The sequence below is a fragment of the Sciurus carolinensis genome, chromosome X, assembly GCF_902686445.1.
Source record: "Sciurus carolinensis chromosome X, mSciCar1.2, whole genome shotgun sequence".
Lineage (NCBI taxonomy): Eukaryota > Metazoa > Chordata > Mammalia > Rodentia > Sciuridae > Sciurus > Sciurus carolinensis.
The window spans coordinates 36,978,816-37,006,632 of NC_062232.1; the positions used below are offsets into that span (position 1 = coordinate 36,978,816).

General features: G+C 37.1%; 1 pseudogene; it reads left to right on the top strand.

The window, feature by feature from the left end:
* Window positions 1–27,817, top strand: part of LOC124971434 (dapper homolog 1-like) — a 159,402-nt pseudogene that overhangs the window by 52,673 nt on the left and 78,912 nt on the right.

Here is a 27,817-nt window from a genome sequence, read left to right on the forward strand (position 1 = left end):
TCAAATGAATTTCATGACTGCTTTTTCTATTTCTATGATGAATGTCATTGGAATTTTAATAGGAATTGCATTAAATCTGTGTAACACTTTTGGAAGTATGGCCATTTTGACAATATTAATTCTGCCTATCCAAGAACATGGGAGAGCTTTCCATCTTCTAAGGTCTTCTTCAATTTTTTTAGTGTTCTGCAGTTTTCATTGTAGAGGTCTTTCATCTATTTTATTAGATTGCTTCCCAAACATTTTTTTGAGGCTATTGTGAATGGGGTAGTTTTCCTATTTTCTCTTTCAGTGGATTCATCACTGATGTTTAGGAATGCAATTGATTTATGGGTGTTAGTTTTATATCCTGCTACTTTGCTGAATTCATTTATGAGCTCTAGAAGTTTTCTGGTGGAGTTTTTGTCTGTTTGTTTGGGGGTTTTTTGGTCTTCTAAATCTAGAATCACATTGTTGGCAAATAGTGATACTTTCACTTCTTTTCCTATTCGTATCCCTTTAATTTCTTTCTTTGGTCTGATTGTTCTGGCTAGAGTTTCAAGGACTATGTTGAATAGAAGTGGTGAAAAAGGGCATCTGTGTCTTGTTTCAGTTTTTAGAGGGAATGCTTTCAATTTTTCTCCATTCAGAATGATGTTGGCCTTGGGCTTAGCATAGATAGCTTTTACAATGTTGAGATTATAACTAGAGTTTAGTGTTGTTCATATTTCAGGTTCTAGACCCAGAATGCCTAGGTTGAATCTCAGCTCTGATACATACTGGATGAATTTGGGCAAATCATCTAACCCAGTACTTCTCAACCTGGGGGCAGTTTTGCCCCTCAGGGGACATTTTACAATATCTGGAGACATTCTGGTTGTTGCAACTTGGGGAGAGTGGCTGCTTCTGGCATTTAGTCATGAATAGAGGCTAGAGATTCTGTTAAACATCCTCTGATGCACAGGACAGTTCCCTACCACAATGAATTATATGGCCCAAAATGCCAACAGTGTTGAGGTTGAGAAACCCTGATACAACCCTACTGTGCCTCAGTTTTCTAATCTATAATATGGATTTAACATTAACAAATATCATAGTATTATCTGAGGGTTTAGTAAGCTAATCCATAAAAAGGACTTGGAACACCTGGGATATAGCATATGCTCAATAAATGTAAGTGGTATCATCACATTCATCACTACAGCACTATGAAAGCAGAGATCTTTTAAAATTATATTTTCATCAGGGCATTATAATCATGCACAATAGTGGGGTTCATTGTCACATATTCATACACACACATAATTTGCTCCATTTCATTCCACAGTACTTTCCCTTCCCTCTTACCTCCCCCTTTATTACTTTAAAAATTATTTTTCACATTCTTAATTCCTACTCTCCTACTACCTTAGGTCCAGGTATTATGTTTGCATGATGGAAATAATTTCCTGACTAGCCCCCTACTGACCTCACTTCTAACCAATGCCAGCTCCACAAAGCCTCCTGTAATTTTTTTTTTTACCCACCCACCCCTTATCGTGGCTTAGTTTCCACATATCAGAGAAAATATTCAACCTTTTTTGAGGGGGTCAGGGGGCATTGGCTTATTTCACTTAGCACAATAGTCTCCAATCTATCCACTTACCAACAAATGTCACAAAGTTATTCTTTCTATGGCCAAGTATTATTCCATTGTGGCTATATACTGCATTTTTTTTATCCATTCATCTGTTTAAGCGCACCTAAGTTGGCTCCATAGCTTAGCTATTGTGAGTTGAGCTGCTATAAACATTGATGTGACTGCATCACTGTAGTATGCTGATTTTAAGTGCTTTGGGTGTAAACTGAAGAGTGGGATAACTGGGTCAAATGGTGGTTCCATTCCTCATTTTTTGTAGAATCTTCATACCAAAGTAGAGATCTTATCTAGCTTTATTCTACTGTATCCCCAGCACCTAGTTTCTAGCATATATTTTATTTGTTGAATATATTTAATATGGCATCTGTTTATTCATGAATAAGATAACGAATTTAATGCACCCATCAGAATTCCTAGCACACAGTAGGTGTTCAATGAGTGGTAGGTATGGTGGTTATAGTGGTTTTATGAGAGTATGTCTTCTGAGTCTGAAAACAAGAACTAGTGGGTATCTTCTTTCACTTTTTTTGCTTGAATATGTTTTGCACCTTTTTTATTTAATTTTTTTCATTTGTTATTGATACATAATATTAGTACATATTTGTGAATTACAATGTGATGTTTTGATTTATGTGTACATTGGGCAATGATCAATTTAGGGTAATTAGCTTATTCATCACCCTAAACTTTTATCATTTCTTCATGGTAAGTATACTCAAATTCCTCTTTTCTAACTATTTTGAGATATATAATACATTATTGTTACTTTTATTCAAGATGCTGTGCCATAGAACAATGCTATTCAAGTAGCCAGGATATAAAATCAACCTAAACATCCATCAACAGAAAATGGATTTTAAAAAAATGTTGTACATATCACAATGGAATCCTATTCAACCATAAAAGAGCATGAGATCCTGTCATTTGCAACAACATGGATAGACTCAGAGAACATCATGTTAAGTGAGACAAGTCAAGCACAGAAGGACAAACAACACATGATCTCGGTCATAAGTTGTATCTTAAAAAGTTCATCTAATAGAAGTAGAGAGCAGAATAGCACTTACTTGAGGCAAGGAAGAATAGCAGGGAGAGAGGAGGAGAAGAGGTAGATCAATGGGCACAATGTTATTTGCTAGAAGTAATAAGTTCTTGCTAAAATCTTTTTCATTTTGTTCAACAACTGTTCAATAGCTCACGGCTAAGAAGTACAGGTAAGTTGCATGATTTCTAAAATTGCAGAATGTATAACTATGTTGTCCACATATGTTTAAAAGATATTGGTGTGGAATTATCTTAAGTGGACTAATTTTTTTTTCATTTTTGATTGCTTCAGTCCACAAAAGGATTAGAGTTGGATTATAAATGCTAAAAATTAAGTTTGATGAGGGTAGGAAAAAATAGATGAGGCCAAGAGTGACATTAGAACTCCCCAAAATACCCTGTAATAACCTGCCCACTTGCTAAAGGGCCACAAATTTGGAGGTAAAGGCAAAGAGTAAAACCTGTTCTATCATATATTTCACAGGGTCATACAATGAACGAAACCCAAGAATAGAACAATTACTGTTAGTAATGAAACATGAACGTTCTTCCAGCACAGAGGATGCTGAAATGAAATTAATCTCTTTGATGGCATCTTTACAGGGAAGTCAATAGTTCATGGGGCAATTCTTTATAATTTCCTGCAATGTAGACCAAAGGTAATGCTAAAGCACAGTCCAATAAAAACAACTCTACAAAGGGCTAAAATAACACAGTATAAATCTCTTGGGTACTCTCCCCTACTCCTGGGTTAACAGAGGGCTATAAGCAATGGCCAGACAGGATGTCCTTTGGTCAGTTCTCCTTAAGCTACGTTGCTCACACACAGACTCAGTGGGGCCATACCTGGGCAGGAAAATGTTTGTCAGATAAGTGCAGACTCTTTGTCTAGTGCTCAGCTTATTAGGTGATAGAGTTGACAGCAGCTTGTGGGAATAGAAGGGCTTAATGATGACAAAAATGTTTCACACCTATGAAGTTTCTTCTTGTGCTAGGCATTGCTCCAAGGGTTTTAGAAACCTATGCTCTTAAATCCTACAAGGACCCCATGGAGGGAGTACTATTATTAAATCCCCCCTTTGGGAATAGGAGTGTAGTTCAGTGGTACAGCACGAGTTTAGCATGTACAAGGCCCTGGGTTCAATTAAACCATTTTACAGATAAGGAAACTAAAGAGTTAAGGTCAGAGGTGGACGTGGTGGCCCACACCTGTAATCCCAGTGGTCCTGGAGGCTGAGGCAGGAGGATCACTAGTTCAAAGTTAGCCTCAGCAACTTAGTGAGGCCCTAAGCAACTCAGGGACCCCCTATCTCTAAATAAAAAATATAAAAAAGAGCTGGGAATGTGTCTCAGTGATTAAATGCTCCTGGGTTCAATGCCTGGTACCAAAAAAAAAAAAAAGAGTTAAGGTCAGTACTTGCCTAATGTTATAAAGATAGTAAGTGACAATATGAGGCATTGGACCTAAGCAGCCTGGCTGCAGTGCCCATATGTATAAGGTCTATAAATCATACAGCAAAAGGACTCACTGTACCTCTCTCTTCCTCACTTCTCCAGGGGTTAAGCCTTCAAGGTCAACTCAAGTCCTACTTACCCCAAAAGCAATACCACTGGCTTTAGTCCACCTGAATTTTTAACTCAGTTTTGCATCTCAAGAGAGTTTAAATGCACTGCCAGGGTAACACTACAATTTTTATGTATCTTATAAATAGTCCCTGCCTTTAAAGGCACAACAGGATTCCCCAGAAAGTTCAGAGACCACAGAACCTCAAAGCCTGTCAAAATAGTTTCCATATGACCCAGCTATCCCACTCCTCAGTATTTATCCAAGAGAGCTAAAATCAACATATCATAGGAATATAGGCATATCTATGTTTACAGTAGCACAATTCACAACAGCCAAGTTATGGGATCAAACCCAGGTGCGCATCAACAGATGTATGGATAAAGAAAACTTGGCATATATACATAGTAGAGTTTTACTCAGCCAAAAGAAGAATGAAATTATAGCATTTGCTGGTAAATGGATGGAACTGGAGAACATCATGCTAAGTGAAATAAGTCGGAACCAGAAAGTTAAGGGTCAAGGGTTTTCTCTCATATGCAGAAGCTAGAGCAAAGTAAGGGGAAAGGGTGGGCAGGGGAATTCTATGAATTTATTCTATAAATAAAAGGAAGATCAGTGGACAGAGGAAGAGGATTGAGGGGGAGGGAGAGGAATGGGAAAAGGGAGGAATGGCAGAATTAAATTGACCGAACAATGCTATGTATATGTGTGAATATACCACAGTGAGTTTTACCTTTGTGTATATCTATAAGGCACTAATTTTAAAAACTATAAATAGAAGACCAGTAGAGAAGAAGGGAACAGGGGGAGGGAGGAGGGGAAGGAAAGAGGAACTACTGGGGATTGAAGTGGAGCAAATTATATTCCATACATGTATGATTATGTCAATATGAATTTGACTATTATATATAACTATAACACACTAATAAAAGCATTTTAAAAAATTAGTTTCCAGATGACAAAATAGAGAAGGAAGACCTACATGAGTGAGAGGTATTGCATCAGGGGTTTCCACATAGAAGTGGAGGGTAGACTGGGGTAGGTTGAGAGAAAAGGAAAGGAGGAAAGAAAGAAAAGGGCTATCACAATCGTATATGGCATAGCGCGAGGCACTGTCGTAAAGTCTTTGTGCTAACATATTAATGTTCACCACCACTGCACATGAAGAAGAGAGTATTATTCATGTTCCCCATGAACAAACTAAGCACAGACAGGTTAAGCAACTTGACCAAGGTCACACAGCTAATGATAGGCAGTCTGTCTCTAGAAGCACTGCTACTAATATCTCTGTTGTACTATTTCTCTTTAAGGAAAGCCTTCTGCCACAGACAGGCAGAGATTGTGTCAGAAGGGTAAGTAAAATTCCAGCAGTGCTAAAACTTGGAAACCAGATTAAGGAGATTCTAATTATGGATGCTGTGAAGGATAGAAAGTCAAGTGTCAGGAGACTGTCAGGTCAAGTGTTCCTCAATGCGGGTTCCCTGCTGTCGGGTCACAGGGTCAAAAGAACTATTGTTACATAACAAACCAGCTCCATAATTAGTGGCTTAAAACCACCTCGGTTTGTTCACAGTCCTGTACTATGGCTAGATATTGGTAGAGGTGACACATCTCTGTTTCACATGATATTGTCTGCAGTCAGTTACATGCCTATACTGAACTGAGAGTTTGACTGCAGCTAGAACATTTAACATGGCCTCACGCATGTCAGGAACTTCAGCCTGGGTGGCATAAGGGGCAGGACACATGAGTTCTCCATCTGATCTCCCTCTCTCTACGTGTGGTCACTCATCTTTCAGAAGTCTAGTCCAATTTCTTTATGTAACAGTTGACTTCCAAGAGGGCAGAAGCTAAAACTTCCAAGTCTCTTCAGGCCTAGGCTTGAACTTCAAACAACATCATTTCTGCCATATTCTACTAGCCAGAGCAAGTCCCAAAGACAGCCCTTTTTCGAGAGGAAAATGGAAGGTGCAGCAGGCACATAAAGGGATGGGAGGAATAGTTGGTGGTTGTCGCGAGCAGTGAGTAAGAGAGGAATGGAGTTTGGTTCCAACAAGTGGATTTTATTCACTCAATGCACACTCAACTTAACATTCCTAATAACAGCAAGTCACAGATACATTGAAGATTCACTCCCTTGTTCACCCAGGGTCCAGTCCCCATGGACTTACTCAATGCAACGTCTCTTAGCCAAGAAGTCAGTCAGCAAGACCGAGGGGATTCTCAGCCAGAGCCTCTCTCAGCTCCTCGGATGTCTTCGGATGTCCTCGGGTGTCCAATAAGCCAGAGGCTGGGTGGCAGTGGTTGCCGTTGGAGAGGTGGTCAGTCTTCTGGCCTGGGTGACAATGGTCGATCAGCAATCAGTGACGGAGTGGACAGCAGCCGGGGAGTCTAGAGACAGAGCGACGTGGAGTCCTCTGGTGACCATGCTGCCGACAGTTTGCTCCAAAAGTCCAGGGGTTTAAGTAGTGATTTTCAGCCCAGCCATGCTCTGGTCTTCATTGATAAAGACCAGAACACGACTAGACTAGGAGCCCCCACTCAGATCATAGATAAAGGTTCATACCGGCATCGTTCAGGAGTGTCATCCTGCCACACAGCAAGTTTGTCACAGGCGCCTTTCATGATTTTAGTTTTACGAATTCAGGCAAATACCAAATACAGCTTATTATTACTACATAACACACAACTATAGCAATTCCTATTATTTCCTTGTCTCATTACAGTGGTCATCTTTGCAAACAATCCACCTGAGGGACTAATGACACCAGAGGTCTCTGGTTGTGCTGCTCTTGTTCTTTTTTCTTTCTTTCTTTCTTTTTTAAATATTTTTTAGCTGTTGATGGACATTTTATTTATTGATATGTGGTGCTGAGGATCGAACCCAGTGCCTCACACATGCTAGGCAAGTGCTCTACCACTGAGCCACAACCCCAGCCCTGCTCTTGTTCTTTCACTCTCTAATGCTGTGACATCAATGACATTCTCTTTGTGGATCCCCAAATTAATCAAAGGACATAATATCAACATTCCCGGTGCACTTACTCTCATCCAAATGACCTGTGAACTAAGGAGAGAACAGTCATCTCAGATGTCACAGCTGTCCCATGGGAGAGAGCTTGGCTCAGGACAAGGAGAGCCAGAGCACCAAAGGCTACCAAGTACTCCACAGCTTGAGGGGGATGGTGCATGTGAGGACTCCGATTTTACAGAAGGACATGGGTGGGGAAACTATGACTCTCTGACAAAATCCTGCCACTTCCCCTTTTTGTAGATGAACTTTTATTAGATTACAGTCATGTTCACTCATTTGAATATTGTCTAGGGCTACTTTAGCACTAACAGCAGAGTTGAGTAGCAGCGACAAGAGACTGCATGGCCCATAACACTTAAAATATGTACTGTCCGGCTCTTTACCAAAAGTTTGCCGACCATGGCACTAGGAATAATAGTCAGCAATAGTCTCATATTTATTTTATTTCCAGAAATTACTTTGACCCCAGGGCTCACATTTTAACTGGTAAGTTAATAGGAAATTCTTGGGTCAGTCCACACGACTCATTGACGAAGCATGAGAATATAAAGTTTCCAGCGATAAAACTTCCAGGTACAAATCTGTGAGATGCTTTTAACATGAAACCAATTTATGCCAGTAGAATTTTCAGAACCTGTCCTCAAGCACCCCTTATTGTCCTAGTCCCTCTATGATACCTCACGTTCTTCCCAGGGCAGAGAGTAGCAGGAAGTTTTGTATGCTCAAAGATGATTTTCTCAATAATTCAATAAGAAAATTGGTCATCCTATTTGGATAATCACTGTGCCAATTCACAATCAAGAGACACTGGCAGAGCTCTTACACTCCACAAACCTAATAAGACTTGAACTTTTTGAACAATTTGAGGTAATTTAGAAGGCTGCCCTTTTGTCTTCACTTTTTAAATACTTAATTGGGGGGGGGCACACTGCCCAAATTATATTGTCATATCACATGCATGTACAAAGATGTAATAATGAACCCCACCATTATGTATAATTATAATTCACAAATTAAAAAATGGAGAAGAGAAACGAAAGAAACTAATTTTAAAGAACATTTAATAACATAAAATTATCTTGTTCATGAGAAATTATTTTGACCATGTCTTCATATGTAAAAATCAAAAGATGAAATTCAATATCCTGTTTCCCTAGGACCCTTGAAGTTCAGCTCCCATGCCTACCAAGAATATATTTTTGAAATTTTATGTTTAAAAGATTTTCAAAAACACACACCCACTGACCCAGCAATTACTGTTCTAGAATTTTATTCAAAATGCATGATATGGTATTATTCAAAATGATTCATGGCAGGGTTGTTTGTAATAGCAGGGAATCTTAAGTAACTAAATATCTATTAATAAGAAACTGGTGTGCAAGCAGCCATAGAGCAAATGGGCATGGCCACATTCCAACAATTTATTTAATTGCAGTATATCCATGTGATGGATTCAAAGAAATGAGGAAAATCTTCAGAATCTTACATAGGAAAAAAACAACTCCAGGACTATTGCTAAGTGAAAACAGCAAAAAGCAGAATAGTACATATAATATTTTATCATTTGTGGAAACAAAGGGGAGAGGAAAAGAATAGATAGAATTTGCTTATATATGCACAAAATACTTCTGGAAGGACACACACAAGGAACTGCTAACATTGCTTGTCTCCAGGGGTGATGTGTCAGTCAGAGAATCGAGTCTGGGTATTTCATTCAGTGGGAACTTAATATAGGAAATTGACTACACAGGTGACAGAGTAAGATGTCAAACAGAAATCAATGAAATTATTAATAAGAAGAAATGACTGCCACCTTAGGGCTGAAGGGATACAGGGAGGAGGTGGTGTTACCAGACCCCAGAAGCTAGGTCAATTCGGTAGTAGTAAAACCATGGTGGGGGCTGCCCAGAGGCAATGGGGACAAAGAGTGGGTGGGGCTGATTAGGTGAAGCTGGAGCCAAGATGTTGTAACAACCTCTGGAAACTCTCAGAAAAGGAGAAGACGAATAACTTGACTCTGCCCTCCTCACATTCTCATTCTTATCAGTGCCTGCTCTCCCCCGTTGCCCACAGCTAGCCAGAAGGTACCAGGCAAAGGATCCTGGGAAATGTAGTTTCCTGAAGTAGCGTGCAGAACAAAGAGCAGGGATGGGTCTGGGAAGAAGCACACAAATGACAGGTCCAGAAGGTCATGTGTTGACTTGGGAGACAGCAGTAATAGCCATTTTAATGCTTCTTCTCTTGTGCTTTCTGCATATAAATATATTGCCTATAAATATATTTATATTGCCTATAAATATATTGCCTATTAAAATGAGCAAAATTAAAGAATACATAAAATAAGCAAACACCTAACAGAGTGTACACTTTTTATTAAAAGATGAGATTTTTAAAAAATGTCAAACTGCAAACAAACAAATGATCATTAGTAGGGGAATGATGCACATGTACAATGAAATACCATGCAGCTATTCAAAAGAATGAGTCACAGGGTATTTGTGGAAGGACACACAAGTGGTATCAACGGATGCCCAAGGGGAGATGGTCTGGATGTTATGGGTCAGGAAAGAAGACTAGGGGACAGAGAAGGCCCACAGTGAATCACTGTCTGTCCCTTTACAACTTCTGATTTGGTGCCATGTGTACATATTGTCCATTAAAAACAGAAATCAAGATTTTTTTTTCTTTTCCCCTACTTTTATTTATCTGGCACTGGTGATTGAACCCATGGGTGCTTTACCACTGAGTTACACTGTCAGTCTTTTTTATTTCTTATTTTGAGACAGGGTCTTGCTAAATTGCTTTGGGTCTTGCTAAATTTTTGAGGCTGGCCTTGAACTTGCAATCCTCCTGCCTCAGCCTCCTGTGCCACTGGGATTATAGGCATGCAACACTACACCCAGGGGGAAGGGAAAAAATAACAGAATGAATCAAACAACATTACCCTATGTAAATTTATAATTACACAAATGGTATGCCTTTACGCCATGTACAAACAGAGAAACAACATGTATCCCATTTGTTTACAATAAAAAAAAGAAGGAAAAAAAAAAAAAAAAAAAAAAACCACTACACCCAGCATCCTTTCCCCTTCTTTTAAAACAATTTGTGATAAAATTCATATAACATGAAATTTACCATCTAACCATTTTCTAAGTGTACAGATCAGTGATGTAGCATATATTGACATTGTGGCACAACACATCTCTACAACGTCTTTCATCTTGCAAAACTGAAACTCTGTACCCATGAAACAACTTCCCATCTCCAGCTTCTCCCAACCTCTAGCAACCACCATTACCTTATCTCTATGAATTTGACTGCTCTAGGTAACTCATGTAAGTGTAATCATACAGTATTTGTCTTTTTGAGAGTGATTTATCATCTCATGTAACATAATACTCTCAAGGCTCTTTCAAGTCGCTGCATGTGTCAAAATTCCCTTCCTTTTTAAAACTGATATTTTAGTGTGTGTGTGTGTGTGTGTGTGTGTGTGTGTATCACATTTTGTTTGTCCATTTATCTGTCCATGCATAGTTGTGTTGCTTCCATCTTTTGACTACTAGAAATCAAGATTTATGCTTAAATTAACCATTCTTCTCATGGTAGAAATACACCCAGAAAGATGGGGTTCTTTCCATGGCATCTGGTGACCCAGGTGACTTCTCTGGAAAAGATAGCTACAGCAGCTTCTAGCCTCCCCCAATAAACTCAGGTCCACAGAGGAAATTCCTAGCATTTTTCCTGAATAAGTCTTTAGTGACACTTGATGAAAAGAACCCACCAATAAACAGTGTTTCAGGGTTATTAAATGAAAGTCACACTTACTGGATCTTTTTGCTCAACTCTAAAAATGATAACAAGTGTAATAATAAGGGATATTATATTATAATAGAACACTAATGTAAGAATCCTAGTCTTGTCAGTAAAGAAAACAGAACTATTGAAATCATTTTAGTGAAAACAGATTTTTGTGAGTTTTATTTCTTCCCTACTTGTGTGAGCACTCACCAACTTTATTCTCTTAACCTTCCATCTTCTGTAGGTGGGCATTTTTCCCCTTCCTTTTGCGTGAGTGAACAGATGAGAATAAATTATATTAATTTGTAGTTTCAGCCAAAGTTCTTAATGGACTCTTTAAAATGGAAAATGAAGTAAAATGAAACAAAATACTTTCTTATATGTAATGCTAAATATTTTAATGATGAATATTTACAAAAAGATAGGTAACAAAATGGTATATACAGCATGACTCCAATTTAGGAAAAAAAATACATATACATGCACAGAAGAAAGTGCTTTCAGGTCAGAAATGGAAATGTCCAGTGTCTCTTGCCGCCGCTTCCGCTTGCCACCGACCAGCGGGACAAACGACACGTACTCTTCAGAAGTTCACGAAGCAGCTTCCCCTTTATTCGGATAACACCCTCAATATATAAGCAGTCTCATGCATAAGCAATTGTAACCAGATATGTCCATCCAATCCTATTAAAGGTCAAGCGATCACGAGCTCAAGCATACATGTAAGATATATCTGTCCACGTGCTAGGCGGCTGGACTAATTATCATGCAGCCAATGGTAAACGCTTCCTGTTTTTCTCAAGGCACATTTAGCACACCATTTGACTCTCTGCCAGTCACCATCTTTGGATGCATGTGGCATAACCCTGGGCCCCTGGTTTCGCCCGCCACAGTCCAGATGGATGGAACAGAGGGATCTAGAGACAGAAGCAATCCAGACATTGGGCTCAATTGGGCATAACAGAGGAGACCAGGGGGAAGATTAAGACAACAGGGTCTTCAATGTCACTGAGGAGCCACTAACTTAATTCACCAAGTGTCACCTATCTCTGGATTTCTAGTTAATTGGAAAATAAAATGTTCTGGATAACTTAAGTCAGTTTCGATTGTGTTTTCTGTTAAGTTCTAATCTTACTTGATATTATATTCTACATTTGACATGTGATTATTGTCTAAAATCTTACTTGGTTCCATTATATTTTAATACCCCCTTGATTAATCATCATTAAAAATGGGTAGCAAATTCTTACACAGCTTTACTTACATGTTTACCAGTTTTTTGATCACATGATTCTTCCATCCGAATTCTTGTTTCTTTGCTTAACTCTCTCTCTCCCAGATGAAAATCCTTTGCTTCTTTTCTCTGCAAGGATTTTTTAGTGGTATGTTTGTGTCTTTACTTATAATTTTTTTTATCTCTCCCTCTTTTTGGAATGATGGGTTAGCTGCACATGAATTCCTTTGATTTAAATAAGGCAAAGAATTGGAATTGTCATGTTTTACATAAATCCAGGGCCTTGAAAGGACAAGCCGGTAGTGAAGGGTGGGAAAGGAAAAAAATATACCTGCTAGTACAAGCTGATGATGAAAAATGTCTTTTGCTCTTTACCTGGCCTCTGGGCAGAAAAAAAAAAAAGTGTCTCCTTTGAAAAATGTAGGACTTCATACTATGCCATACCACCTGCACAGGCTAGGAACCCTTAAAGTAAAAAGGAGACATAAAAATTATTCCCCATCTCTGATGCCTGGCAGAAACAAATGTAAAAATACATTGGAAGACCACATTCCAAGTCTGACATGCTCAGGAATGCACAGGTAAAATACCACTGATGTTGAGCTGAAACTCTAAATCATAAAACCTAGGAAAAGATTCTACTATGAATAAAAGTGGACATACAAACTACAAATCTATAGCCTCAAAGTTCTTCAGATAATAAAACAACCTAGTAGAAAGGATAAAATAAATAAATATGTTTAAAATGATTAAATACATAAAAAAAGAACTGTCATTCACAAAAACAAGTCTATCTAAAAAAATAAGCAGATTTGGAACCAAACTGATCTCCTAGAAATTAAAGATATAAATATTGAAATCTAAACTCAGAGGACTTTTAAATCATATTTAACATTGCTGAAGAGAATTACTGAACTCGAGAATATATCTGAAGAATTTATCCAAAATGAAACACAGTAAGATAAAAGATGGAATATATAAATTATGGAGTATATGAAAAAGAGCTTATGAGGAATCAAGGACAGAATGAGATAGTCAAATATATCTCTAGCAGAAACACCCCAAGGAAGAGACTTGAAAAATTATGGGGATGGCAGGGTGATGGAAAATCAATATTTTGAGACATAATGGCTGATAATTTTTTCTGTATTGATTAAAGTCATAAATCCCAGTTTTAAGAAGCACATTCATGCCAAGAAGGAAAAATAAAAATAAACTGAAAGCTGGATACATTGCAAAGAAACATCAAAATCCCAAAGCTAAACAAAAGATCTTAAAAGCCATTAGAGAGAGATCACAGAGCACCTTAAAAAAATTAAATTGAAAAGAGATTGGAACAGCAACATTAGAGGTCAAAAGACAATGGAATAACATTCTTTAGAGGGCTGAGAAACTGAAGCATTTAGGTTGGAATTTAATATCCTACTGCTTTGGTTTGAATGTGTCCCTCAAAAAGCATGTGTTGAAACTTAACCCCCAATGCAACAGAGTCAGGAGGTGAGCCCTAATGGGAAATGTTTAGGTCATACCAGTTCTGCATTCATGAACAGATTAATGCTGATTATAAAAGGGCTTGATGCTGTAAATTTAATCTCTTTTACTTTCTTCACCCTTCCACCATATGATGGCTTCTGTCACATTATGATGTAGCAAGAAGGCCCTTGCCAGATGCCAACACCTCGATATTAGACTCCCAGCCCTACAAAACTGTGTGCCAATAAGTTTTATTCTTTAAAGATTACCCATTCCCTGGAATTCCGTTAAAGCAGCACAAGATAGACTAAGACGCCAACTAAAGCATCGTTTAATCAAAAAGATTAGGGGCTGGGGAGATAGCTCAGTTGGTAGAGTGCTTGCCCCCTAAGCACAAGGCCCTGGGTTCAATCCCCAGCACTGCAAACAAAACAAAAAAGATTAAATAAAGACATTTCTAGAGATTGAGAGTTTACTACAAACAGATCCTGAAAATGAAGCCCCCCAAAATGCTATCACAAATAAAGGACCTTTCATAATGATAAAAGGGTCAATTTATCAAAGAAGACATAAATTCTAAATATGTATGCACCAAACAGTAGAGCTTCAAAATACATGAAGCAAACCTAAGAGAACCTGAAGAAGAAATAGACATACCTACAGTTATCATTAAAAAAGTCAACACTCCTCTCTCGGTAATTAATAGACCAAGTAGACAGAAAAATCAGTAAGTATATAGATTTAAATGCCAGCAACCAACTTGGCATAATTGACATTTATAAAAAAATCTACCCAACAATTGCGAAATACATATTCTTTTCAAGTACATTGAAGAGTCCCATAATAGATTATATACTATGCCAATAAATTAAACTATCAATAAATTTAAATGGATTGAAATCATAACAGAATATGTCCTCTGACCACAATGGAATAAAATCAGAAACCAGTAATAGAAATATAACTGAAAAATTTCCCAAATATTTGAGCATTAAATATACTTTTAAAAAATCCATGGGCCAATGAATAAATCAAAGGAGATTCTAAATGAATATAAATAAAAATAAAATATCAAATTTATGAGATTCTGTTAAAGCAATACTTAGAAAAACATCTATAGGTATAAATACTTACTTTGGAAAAAATTTTAAATCAGTAGTCTGTTTCCATCTTTAAGAAGCTAGAAAAAGAAGAGCAAGGTAAATCCAAAGAAACTAAGAAAAGTAAATGATAACAGAAACCACTGACTGTTGTCTTAGTCCATCTGGATAACTATAACCAAAACACCTTAGACCAGATAATTTATAGCTAACATAAATTTGTTTCTCACGGTTCTGGAGGCTGGCAAATCCATAATCAAAGTGCTGACAGATCTGATACCTTTTGAGGGCTCTCTGCTTCAAATATGGTGCCATATTGCTGTGTCTTCACAAAGCGAAAGGCACAAAAAGGGACAAACAGATGCTCTCAAGACTTTTTATGAAGGCATTAATCTCATGAAGCCCTTACAACCTAATCACTTCTTAAAGATACCACCTCTTAACATTATTGCATTGGAGATTAAGTTTCAACATGAATTCTGGAGGGATACAAACATGAAACCATAGCAAATGTCAATGAACAATTGGAAATTGAAATTCTAAAACATAATTTACAAATAGTAACAAAAAGCAAAATACACATTTTATGCAAAATTCTACATTGAGAATGATAAAAATATTATGAGAAATTAAAGAAGATATAAATAAATGGAGTGAGAATATGACTCTGGTTTGGTACATTTAATATTGTTAAAATTTAAATTGTCACCAAACTTACCCATCAATTCAATGCAATCCCAATCAAAATCTTGGTAGACTCTTTAATAGAAATTAATGAATTATTATTAAATGTACATGGAAATTCAAAAGAACCAAGAATAGCCAAAACAATTTTAAGAAAGAAGACTAAACTTTAACATCTTATATTACTTATGATAAAGCTAATCATCAAGACTGTGTCACACTGTCCTAAGGACATACATGCAGATCAATGGAACAGAATAGGGTACCCAGAAATAGACCTACACATATACGGTCAATCGCTCTTTGAAAAGGGTAATGAAGTAATGGAACAACTGTGTATCTATTTCTCTTTAAATGGATGTGAGTTGTTCACCATGTATGTAAAAACTAACTTTAAGTAGCTGATAGGTCTAAACACAAAAGTTAAACTACAGCTGGATGTGGTGGCACATGCCTGTAATCCCAGTGACTCAGGAGTCTAAGGAAAGAAGATTCCAAGTTTGAGGCCAGCCTCAGCAACCTAGCAAGGCCCTAAACAATTTAGTGAAACTCTGTCTCAAAATAAAAAGTAAAAAGGGCTGGGGATGTGGCTCCGTGATAAAGTGACCCTGGATCCAATCTTCAGTACCAAAAAACAAAAAAGTTAAACTATAAAATTTGATAGAAGAGAATACAGGAGAACATTATGTACCTTGAGGTAAGGGAAGATTTCTTTTGTTTTTGTTTTATAGAACTGGGGATTGAATTTGGGGATGTTCTGCCATTGATTGACATCTTCTAGGCCTTTTTATTTTTTATTTTTTTTAAATTTTAAGACAGGATCTCATTAAGTTGCCAAGGCTGTCTTTGAACCTATGATCCTCCTGCCTCAGTCTCCCAAGTCATTGGAACTACAGATGTGGGCCACCACATCTGGCTAGGGAAAGACTTCTTAGACATGAAACGCATTAATCACAAAAGGAAAACAATGACAAATTGGACTTCATCAAAATGTAAAACTTATTTGAAACATCTTTGAGAAAATAAAAAATGTCACAGAGTAGGAGAAAATATTCACAATTCATATAAATGTTTATATATGAGACATGCATATATATCCATACATATATGTATATATATGTACTTATATATACATCCATACACACAAAGGACTTGTATCTACAACATACAAAAAACACTTATAACTGAATCATAAGAAGAAAAGCAGATCAAATTTTTAAATGGGCAAAGTATTTTAACAGACCAAAAATTGCACACCTAAGCATATATACAAGAAAAAGACTATGTCCATAAAATGCTTTATATGTGAGTGTATATAGCAGCTCTATCCATAATAACCAAATAATGGAAACAATCCAAATGTCCATTAATAGGGAAATAGATAAGCCAATTGTGATGTATCTATACCATGGAATACTACTCAACAATAAAAAGAATGAATTACTGACAGATGAATCTCAAAACTATTGAACTGAGTGAAAAACAGCCAGACACAAAAGAACATATTCTGTATGATTTTATTTATATAAAATTCTAGACCAGACAAACCTAACCTATATTGACAGAAAACAGACCAGTGGTTGCCTGGAGCTGAGGACAAGAGGGAGATTAACTACAAAGAGGTATGAGGAACTTTGAATGAAAGATGGAAATGTTCTATCTTAATTATGCTGCTGGTTACTGGTTATATATGATCAGTATCAACTGAAGAAACTCATCAAACCTTACACTTAAAGTAAGTCCATTTTATTGTAAAGTATACCCCAATAAAGTTGACTAAAAATAAAAAAAGCATTTGTGATGGCTTGTAATTTGTCAATTTACCTAAGCTAAAATGAATTTCCCACTACAGTAGGCTCTCAGTATTTAGGGTTGATTGGTTCCAGGACCATTTGTGAATACCAAAATCTGTAGATGTTCAAGTTCGTTATATAAACTAGTGTAGTATTTGCATATAGCCTATGCATATCCTTCTGTAGACTTTAAATCATCTCTAGATTACTTAAAACTGGTGATATAACATAAATGTTATAATTATTATACTGTATTGTTTAGGGAATAACGAGGGGGAAACCTGTACATATTTAGTACAGATGCAACTTTCCTAGGCACAAGTACATTTTTGATGCACAGTTGGCTGAATTTGCAGATGTAGAACCCAGATGGGGAGCCCGTGGATACAGAGACTGACTACATGCCCTTTCCCATGCTTCCAGTTAGGGTGGGCTATAAGAAAGATTCCAGTGAGAGATGAGGAGGGCAAAAGACAAACAGTCGCCATTTTGTAACTCCGACATGTTATTACATGAAACATGGGTTTCAGTTCACCCTTACAGGCTCCAGCTCTTGATCATGGTCTCCAACTTCTCCTTGCTCCCTCTTACTTTACTTCCTTCTTCCTTTGCTGGCTGCTTGCCCTGTGCACCTGAATTGCCTACATCAGATATAAAGACAACAATGTTACAGAAACTCTTTTACCAGCTCCTACAATTTCCTAAAGTTAAATCCTTGTAACAAATCAATATATGGATATGTATTCATTCCTGGTGGTTGTGTTTTCTCTGATTGATACTTTACGGATAAAGTCCTTTTAGGGTACAAATTTCTCTAGCCGCTGTATCATTGTTATTATGTAAAACATTTTCAAGGACGAAACTATGTAGTACCACTAAAAATCTATATAGTATAAAAGGGAAAACAAACCAGATATCATAAAGTTGGTTACCACTAGAATCATTGTTTATTTAATTTCTACTTCCCACCCAAAATATATGCATCAGTTCACAACGGGAAAAATGATTGAGAAAAAGAGACCACAACTATACCAATACTAAGGGTCATTATAGTTATTGGACTGGGTTAGGTGGATCTGTGCTCCCTAGTAGTTAAGACTGAGAGAGAAAGAAAACTAAAATATTTGACTAACGTTTATAAACATATTCACATTAAGATAAGGAAGAAATACTCATAACTATTGGAATCCTCATTTCTACAACTGGTCGCAGGGTCATAGTTGGGATTCATAACTACCGTCTTTCACTACCCATTCTGTATTCTCTTTGTCCTCAGTAAGCACCTCAGCTACTAGTGATTCTTTACCTGGTGGGGGTTTCTTTGACACCCGATCAAGGTATGTGTATTAAGGACTATAATAGAGTCCTGGCCATCAAGGTCAGAGGCAACAAGAACTGACACAATTTTCAGTCTGTTCTTGGCTCCAGCTTGTGCTATCAGGTTCAGTCTTGTCCTTGATCTCCCTTGCTTTCTATCCATGTTCTTCCCTGCTGTCTTCACTATGGACAAGCTCCAGTATGAAGCCTTACAGAGACTAGTTAATCAGTTCGTACAACTGTATAAGGTCATAATTCCTGTAATGAATGCATAACAAATATCTCTCTTCTAGTGGTTTGACGACTCTGTTTGAAACTTGACTGTTAAATGAAACATTAATAAATATTCCCTTTCAACTTAAGAACAAGAAAGGAATCCCCACTACCACTACTTTATTTGATATTGTGCCAATGATTCTTGCCAGTGAATTAAGAAAAATAATTAAAATATATAAGAAACAAAACTGTTGTCATTTGCAAATGACATCTTTAGAGTTAACAAATTATTTGAAGTAACGAGATTATTCAACAAAATTGTTAGATGTAAAATTGAAAGACAAAACCAATCCCTTTTTCTATACCAGCATTGAAAAATAATAAAATGAAATTTTAAAAATGATAACATTTAAAATAACAATAGAAGCTAAAGTTCTTCTAAATAAATCTAACAAGAAATTCGTAAGACATTCATAAAGAATATTTTACAATTTTATGGAAAGTTATAAAAAAGTGACAAATAAATGGGAAGATATACCACATTTGTACATGCAAATCCTCAGCATCATAAAGATATAAAGTCTTGCAAAATTGATCTATAAATTCAATGTAATTTCAATCAAAATATCACCAGGATCTTGCAGGAACTCAACAACCTCAACTTAAAACTCCTAAGAAAGTAGAGGACCAAGCGACAAGGAAGATTTGTCTTTCTGGTATTAAAACCTATTATAAAACTACAGAAATTAAAAGTTGTTTTTAATACAAACTAAATTCATAGGTCTTTGTAATAAAATAAGCACACATATATTTTCATATTTTGATTTTACAAAAGTGACTTTATTAATAAGTCTGGAGAAGATGAACTATTCATTAAATGGTGGTAGATCACAAAAGAAATAATTCTGGTTGATTAAATACCTAAATGTGAAAAGTAAAATTTTGAAATGTTTTGATGTATTGGACCATTTTTTAAAAAAAAAATCTTCCATGAAAAAGGTACAAAAATAGTGACAAATCAAGCCACATTATCTTTATTTCAAATTTTTACCTGTTAAATATACAGACTGAAACTTTTATGAATGAAATGGTATGAAATCTGGAGCTTCAAAATAATCCAGGAAGCAAGGGGAGGAATCAGTGAGGGGCAGGTGGTAAGAGGAAGGCTGGGAATAGGTTGGGTATAAATCAAACAAGATTGGTCATGATAATTGTTAAAGCTAGGTGATGGACACACAAGGGTATACTATGCAGTTCTTTCTATTCTGGCATACATTTTAAATTCACCATTTAAAGTTTTTAGCTGGGCATGGTGGCACATGCCTGTAATCCCAGCAGTTGAGGAGGTTGAGGCAGGAGGATTGCAAGTTGGAGACCAGCCTCAGCAATTAGCCTGGCCCTAAGCAACTTAGCGAGACACTGTCTCAAAATAAAAAATAAAAAAAGGCTGCAGATGTGGCCCAGTGGTTAAGCACCCCTGGGTTTACTCCCCAGTACCCCCCCGAAAAAAAAGTCAGGACACAGACCAGGTGATTATTTTTGTAACACACAGGACTAACAAAGGATTGGTAATCTCAACATACAAAGGTCAGCAATATATTAATAAGAAAATGACAATAAAACAATAGTCAGAAGATTTGAATAGGTAGTTCACAGAGGAAAAACCCAATAGGCAATGTACAAAATATGCTCAAATAGCAACTGTTCTTACAACCAGGAAATTGTAAATTTAAATATCATTTTACCATGAAATAGTCTGCATACAACCAATTGCAGAAATTTTAAAACAAAATCAAATAAAAAGACTGAGGATCCTTTGGATTAGACAGAGGGGAGTGAAGGAGAGGGGGTTTGGGGGTAAGAAGACAGTAGAATGAATTGGACATTATGACCCTATGTGCATATAGGACTACATGACTGGTATAATTCTACACCATGTACAATCAGAATGAGAAGTTATACTCCATTGTATATGATGTATCAAAGTGCATTCTACTGATATGTATAACCAACTAGAACAATTAAAAAAAAAAGACTGGGGGTATAGCTCAATGGTAGAGCATCCCTGGTTATATTCCTATAATAATAATAATAATAATAATAATAATAATAATAATGTCTGATAACATTAAGTGATGGTGAGGATTTGGAGTTATAAGAACCTTTAGGTGAATCATTTGGAAAGCTGGTTGACTATATATAGTAAAGTTGATTGTGTACTTACCCAACAATCCAAGATCCCACATGTTACTATCTACCCTGGAGAAAGTCTCCCACATATGCCCAAGTAAATAGGCACATGTATTTATTATAACACTGAAATCATGAACAAAGTGGAAATAAATTTTATTTCTATCAATTTAGGAGTAAATATGTAACAATAGTGAATTTTCAGTGGGTTCAAATACATATGTAAATAATGCATACCAACTTTAGTATATTGGTTTTGTCTGAAAATGGAGGAGGCAGGGGGAGAAGATGAAGCTTTAGCTAAAGCAGAATGTTTTATTTCATTTTATTTTGAAAGAATAAAGTCACCAAGGCCAATGCTAATATGGTGCTCTTTTGTAGTAAAGGATATATGTGTTGATTATTCTCTTTTGTATGTTTTTGAACCATCTTTAACAAAATATTTTAAACCCAACAAATCCACTTTTTTTTTTTTTTGGCTTATAACACACCAAATGATAAATGAGATCTTTTTGTCTTGTTTCTCATTAAAATAACTATTTTGGTTTTTGGCAGAGAATATGTCCCAAGGTCCACAGTGGATGCCCAGAACCATGGGTAGTACTGAACTATATAATTTAATGCCTTTCCCATCTTAACTAATAACCACTTACGTACACTATGGCCATAGCTTTTTCAGTTTGAGGTTTGACAGTAAAATTAGCAGAAATTTCTTTTTCCCTTCTTCACAATTTCATGGACAGATTTGTCCTTAACCTTAGCAACCTCGGTATGTGTTTTTTCTTGCTAAGTCAAAAACTTTTACTTACTCTCTTAAAGGAAGCACTTCACAGCTTCTCTTTGGCACATTCTAATTGCATCATTACTCTTGCATTCAGGGGCCATTATTAAGTCAAATAAGGTTTACATGAACACCAGCACTGCAAGACCACATTTGATTTGATAATCCAGATAGCTACTGACTGACAAGTGGGTATACAGCACAGATAAACTGGAGAGAGGGGTGATTCATGTCCTGGGCAAGACGGAGCAATGTAGTACAAGATTTCATCACACTACTCTGAATGACACACAAATTAAAACTTACCAATTGCTTATTTCTGAATTTTCCGTTTAATATTTTCAGGCTGTGGTAACTGCTAACTGACAGAAAATGAAACTGGATAAACAGGAACTACTTTAAATAGGACCAAAAATCACATATCGACTAGACTACTGGAACATTGATAAATGTTCCTTTAAAATAATTCATCTAGAAAAATAAAGCTAAAGGCAATTTTTTAGTCTATCTTCCTTACAATGGACAGCATGTCTGTGTCCCTCCGAAATTCATATGTTTAAATTTTAACCTGCCATGCGATGTTATTAGCAGGTGGGTCCTTTGGGAGGTGATGAGGTCATGAGGGTGGAGCCTTCACAAATGGGATTAGTGCCCTTATAGAAGACAGTCCAGAGAGCTCTCCTGGAGTCTTCCTGCTATGAGGATACAATGAGAAGTAGGCAGTCTGCAGTCCAGAAGAGGGCTTTCTGCAGAACCTGACCATGCTGGCCCCCTGATCTTAGACTTCCAGCTTCCAGAACTGTGAGAAATAAATGTCTGTTATTTAAGCCACCTATTCTCTGGCACTTTGTTATAGAAGCTCAAACTAAGACATTCATCTTGACATTTACCTTGGCGTTTATAAGAGCCTAGAATCTATGAATGTATGATTATAAAACAATTTCAGCATTTTAAGCCAAACTTAGCATCTAGTCCAATATCCAGTCAGGAGTTTTCCCAACAAACTGACCACAAACAAAAAGACAAACTGGGAAATGTCTGAGGCAGAAGGCATGGTGGCTTCTACTTTCCTAGAGAAAATCCCTTTTATTATTACAGTTGCAAGCAATTCTAACACAATGCTGTTTAAATATTAAATTTGAGCATTGTCTTTTATGTTAATTTAGGAAAAATCATTGGAATAGCTAGCACCCGCTTGAAGAAAACACCAGTGGAGGTTACTGGGACCCCAATTCCATGTCTTAAGAATCCTAGAGGTGGACTGAAATCAGAGACAGGCCTCTAATGCGATTACATATAAACAGCATCCTCAAGTAACTTTATTACCTTTTCCCCCAGCTGGGGATAAAAGACTCCCTACTCCATCTCCTACAGACATAAACATATGAACTAAGAAAATTTCAGTTTTGTGATGTCAGGATGAAGAACGAATGGTTGGGTCATAAAAGCATTATACAGAGTCTCAGGAATATGTCTCTATTGAATCAGCTCTTGATGTTCCCTCAAAAGCTCCAACCTGGTTGCAGGCTTAAGAAGGTTGTTGTAAAATGTTAAATACAGATAGGACTGGCAAGGTATGAAATGTATCAGAGGTTTCTCCTTCTCCAGAATTAAAGCCCTCAGTTAGGAAAGGGGGAAGACAAATGCAACATGAGTTCTGAATTACTCTTTTTTATTTATACACTTCAGCAGTTCATTGTTGCCTTATCTCCTGGAGGTTGAAACTAATGAGATGATGAATAATTCCATGTAACTCAAGAAAATGAAAATTGGATATGTTTGAAATAGTCATTATATAAAATATGGTTGTTTTTATTACTTTTAACTTTTGTATGGCAGACTATCTTGCTAATTCAATAAAAAAAATATGAAGGTGAATGAGTAATGTTTGTAAGTTTCTTCCTTGGATGAAAAATGCTATATAAAACCAAAGTATACTAGACTGCCCAAAGTATACTATTTTATTTCATAAACTGCTGCATAAAAAACTGAATAAAATCTCTCAATGGATTTGAGAGGATGATCATTACCTTCCCAGTCCCAGGAATAGCTCTTTTGGCTTTTTTGCAAACATCAACTCCTCTTGTTTGTTGCTGCCCAAGTTTTGAATGCTCACAGGCAAATATTGACAGGACGAATTTTACTTTGTTTCATTTTTTATTGGCAGTACTAGAGATTGAACCCAGGGCCTCACACATGGTAGGCAAGTGCTTTACCACTGAGCTACATCCCCAACACAACAGGTCATTTTGTTGGAGCAGTTTGATGTATATGTGTGAGTTTGTGTGTGTGTGTGTGTGTGTGTGTGTGTGTGTGTGTGTGTGTATGTACACAGATATGTACTCAATAATGGGAAAATAAGTCCTGAACAGGATGAATGGACATTTGATTAGATATCAGTTTATGAACAAAATTTATTTCTGACTTGCATTTATTGCATTTCTGAAGTCAATATATTATTTTTTTAAATAGGTAATTGGGGATGGGGTGCTTATTTTCAGGGTCCAGAAACTGAAAAGAAAAATTTGTGCCTTGTCATCTTGTGAAATCACTGAAACTTATATGTAATGCTCCAGAATTAAATCATTCACCAAAGATAAATTGAGTGCATTTAAGAAATTCTCACATCCTAATCCCTGACTGTGTTTGTTGAATTGTAAAGTTTAATACAAGTTTATTACCCTGACGGTGTTCAGACAGTGATGAAAGAATGCAAAGCATGTTTGCATCAAAAGTCAAATAATACAACAGACAATAGTACATGTCATAAGATGTCAAGTGAGCAATCTGAGCAGTTAAGGCTACGTATTCAGAGGCAGGAGAAGACAAAGAATCAGGGGTAAATGGGCCAACAGAGTCACAGGACTAACTATAAAAGTTTCAGTGAGGGAACAGGAGAGGTAAAAAGGTTAGAAAGTTAGTTGGATAATACATCAAATTGAAATAATATAGTTTTTCATTTTCTCCCTCAAATATAATTATCTACAATTATTTAGTTTGTCTTAAGTTTTAAGTCTATAAATATGAATATACATGCTGCCCAGGACAGAGACACACAGTTGGTCTTGCTTTTACAATAAGTACAAAAAAACAGGTTGTGACAAGATCTTAGTTGATGATGATGATAATGTTTAAAATATGCTTTTTTACTTTACATTGGATTTTTCCCTGACTCCTCTTTATCCTGCAGGCTCACTTCACTGTCAGCAGCCCCCAAACACTTGAATATATTTGCTATTTGTACACTCTTTCTTTCTACCTCTTCAGTACTGGAGGGTTGAACCCAGGGACACTCAACCACTGAGCCACATCCCCAGCCCTATTTTGTATTTTATTTAGAGACAGGTTCTCACTGAGTTGCTTAGGGCCTCGCTTTTGCTGAGGCTGGCTTTGAATTCATGATCCTCCTGCCTCAGCCTCCCAAGCTGCTAGGATTAGAGGCATGTGCCACTGAGCTCGACCCCAGCTCTTTCTATTTTTATATTTTGAAACAGGGTCTCACTTAATTGCTAAGGCTGGCCTCAAATTTGCATTCCACTTACATCAACCTCCCAAGTAGCTGAGATTACAGGTGTGTGCTACTGTGCTCAGCTGCTTTATCTCTTTCTAATTGTTTCTTAGTCTAGATCCACTGTAGGCAGTCTTGAAAGTTTGATTTAAAACAAAATCAAGCAAATGTGGAGAAATCAGAACCCTCCTATATTGCTGGTGGTAAAATAGTGCAGTAGCTACGGAAAATGATTTGGCAGTTCCTCAAAATGTTAAACACAGTGTTACCCTATGACCCAGCACTTCTAATCCTAGTATATACTTAAGAGAAGTGAAAACATATGTCCACATAAAAACTTATGCTTGAATGTTCATACAGAATTATTCACAGTCACAGTAGCTAGAAAGCAGACACAACCTAAACGTCCATCATATGATGAATGAATAAAGAAAATGATATGATATGGCTATACAATGAAATATTATTCAACCATAACAAGGAAGAGTACTAATGTATGCTACAACAGGGATAAACCTTGATAACATGTTAAATGAAAGAAATCAGTTGTCAAAGACCACATATGATACCATTTATATAAAATGTCCAGAATAGGTAACTCTATACAGTTGGAAAGCAGATTAGTAGTTGCCAGGGGCTGAGGGGCGGGGGGAGTTGGGTAGAATGTGGAGTGACGTATATGATTCCATTTATATGAAATGTCCAGAAAAAGCAAATCTACAGAGAGAGAAAGTGAATTGATGGCTGCCAGAGGCTGAGGGGCAGGGAGAGTTGGGTAGAATGGGAAGTGACTACTGAAAGTTTTCTTTGGGGAGTGATGAAAACATTGTAAAATTGCATGGTGGCAATGGTTACACAGTGTGAATATACTAAAAATCATTGACTTGTACATTTGAAATGGGTAAATTGTGCGTTATGAGAATTGTATCTCAATAAAACTTTTAAAAATCGAACACATAATGACACGAAGGAAAGGCGTATGGTACAGCGTGATGCATAAAGGGACACCAGTTGCGCAGTAGAACCAGATTTCCCGCCCTTTTTGCAGCAGCTGCAGCCCCAGCAGCCAGCTTGGCAAGAACTGTCTGAGAAGAAGAAATGCTGGCTTGTTGAATCAATTGCAAGAACTCCACAAGCAAATAAGTGACCTCAGACTGGATGTAGAAAAGACATCAGAAGAGCAACTGGAGACAGACAGCTGGCCTAGCTCAGAGTTTTATGAGCTGAGTGATGGGGCTTCAGGATCCCTTCCCAATTCCTCTAACCCAGTGTTGAGTATTTATCCAGTTGTCATTCCAGCACCAGTATTAACAGCCCATTGGCAGCAACCTTGACTATTTCAAATGGTTGCTCCAAATCTACAGATCTCATAAGATGGTTGAAATATAAAGAAGGCCGCTCTGAACACCAGGCTTCAGGAGCAACTTACCATTACTCCCTCCAGACCACAATTTATTCTATTTTGTGTGTGTGGTGCTGGCGAATGGGACCTAGGGTTTTGGGTATGCTAGGCAAATTCTCTACCACTGAGCTATACTTCCAACCTCCTACCACAATTTAATTCCCCTGATGTCATTGCAAATGTAAATCCCAAGTACCAGTGTGATTTGGTATCTAAAAATGGAAATGATGTATATCATCACCCTGGTCCACTTCATGTTGTGGCTGTGTAGAGCCTAATGTTTCTCCTTTGCCTGATGGGCAACCTGCTGAGGGAAGACAGGCTTGGAAACCAAACTGATGTTGGATCTGAACTAGATGCCACCAAAAGTTCCTTACCATCTTATGGACAGCAGGCTGCACCCCAACCTGAGTTACTCCATTTTGTAAAGCAGTAGTTTGTCACAAACCACTCCATTTTGAGTACATGTGCCAAGGTAGAATGACTCTAAACTTTGTTTGTATAAGTAAACCACCATCTACCCACCATAACCATAAAGCACAAATGGATGAATAAATCCTAAGTGCCAACTTAGTACCTGGGCATTTGGGCATCCCAAATCATATCAGGAACACCAAGACATGGGAGTTTATCAACCTTACCAGATACAGCCCCTTCACCTAAGACCCATAAAAGGAGGAATCCTTCAAGACCTGACCCGGTCACCTGATCAATCATCAGGAACCTTGCCCAGGAAAATCACCACAGTGACCAACCTCTGATTTACTGTCCCATCAGTTTTCAGCAGAGTCTGATTTCTCCTATCTGTTGACAACCATGCACAGCCCACTCCAAGATGACACTCTGAAACTGCCATCTGCTTGAACCCTCTGTTTTGACAACTCTGCAAAACTGGTTCATTAAAACCCTTATCTGACCACCTACAAGTTAACTCTGAATTCATCTGTATCTCTGCCTGTGATCTTGCCACAGATCCAGCTTTAACTCTTTCTTAGTCTTTCAGTGACCTATTATGAAGTATGATGTGTGATTTGAGTGTGGTAGATATTAGAAAT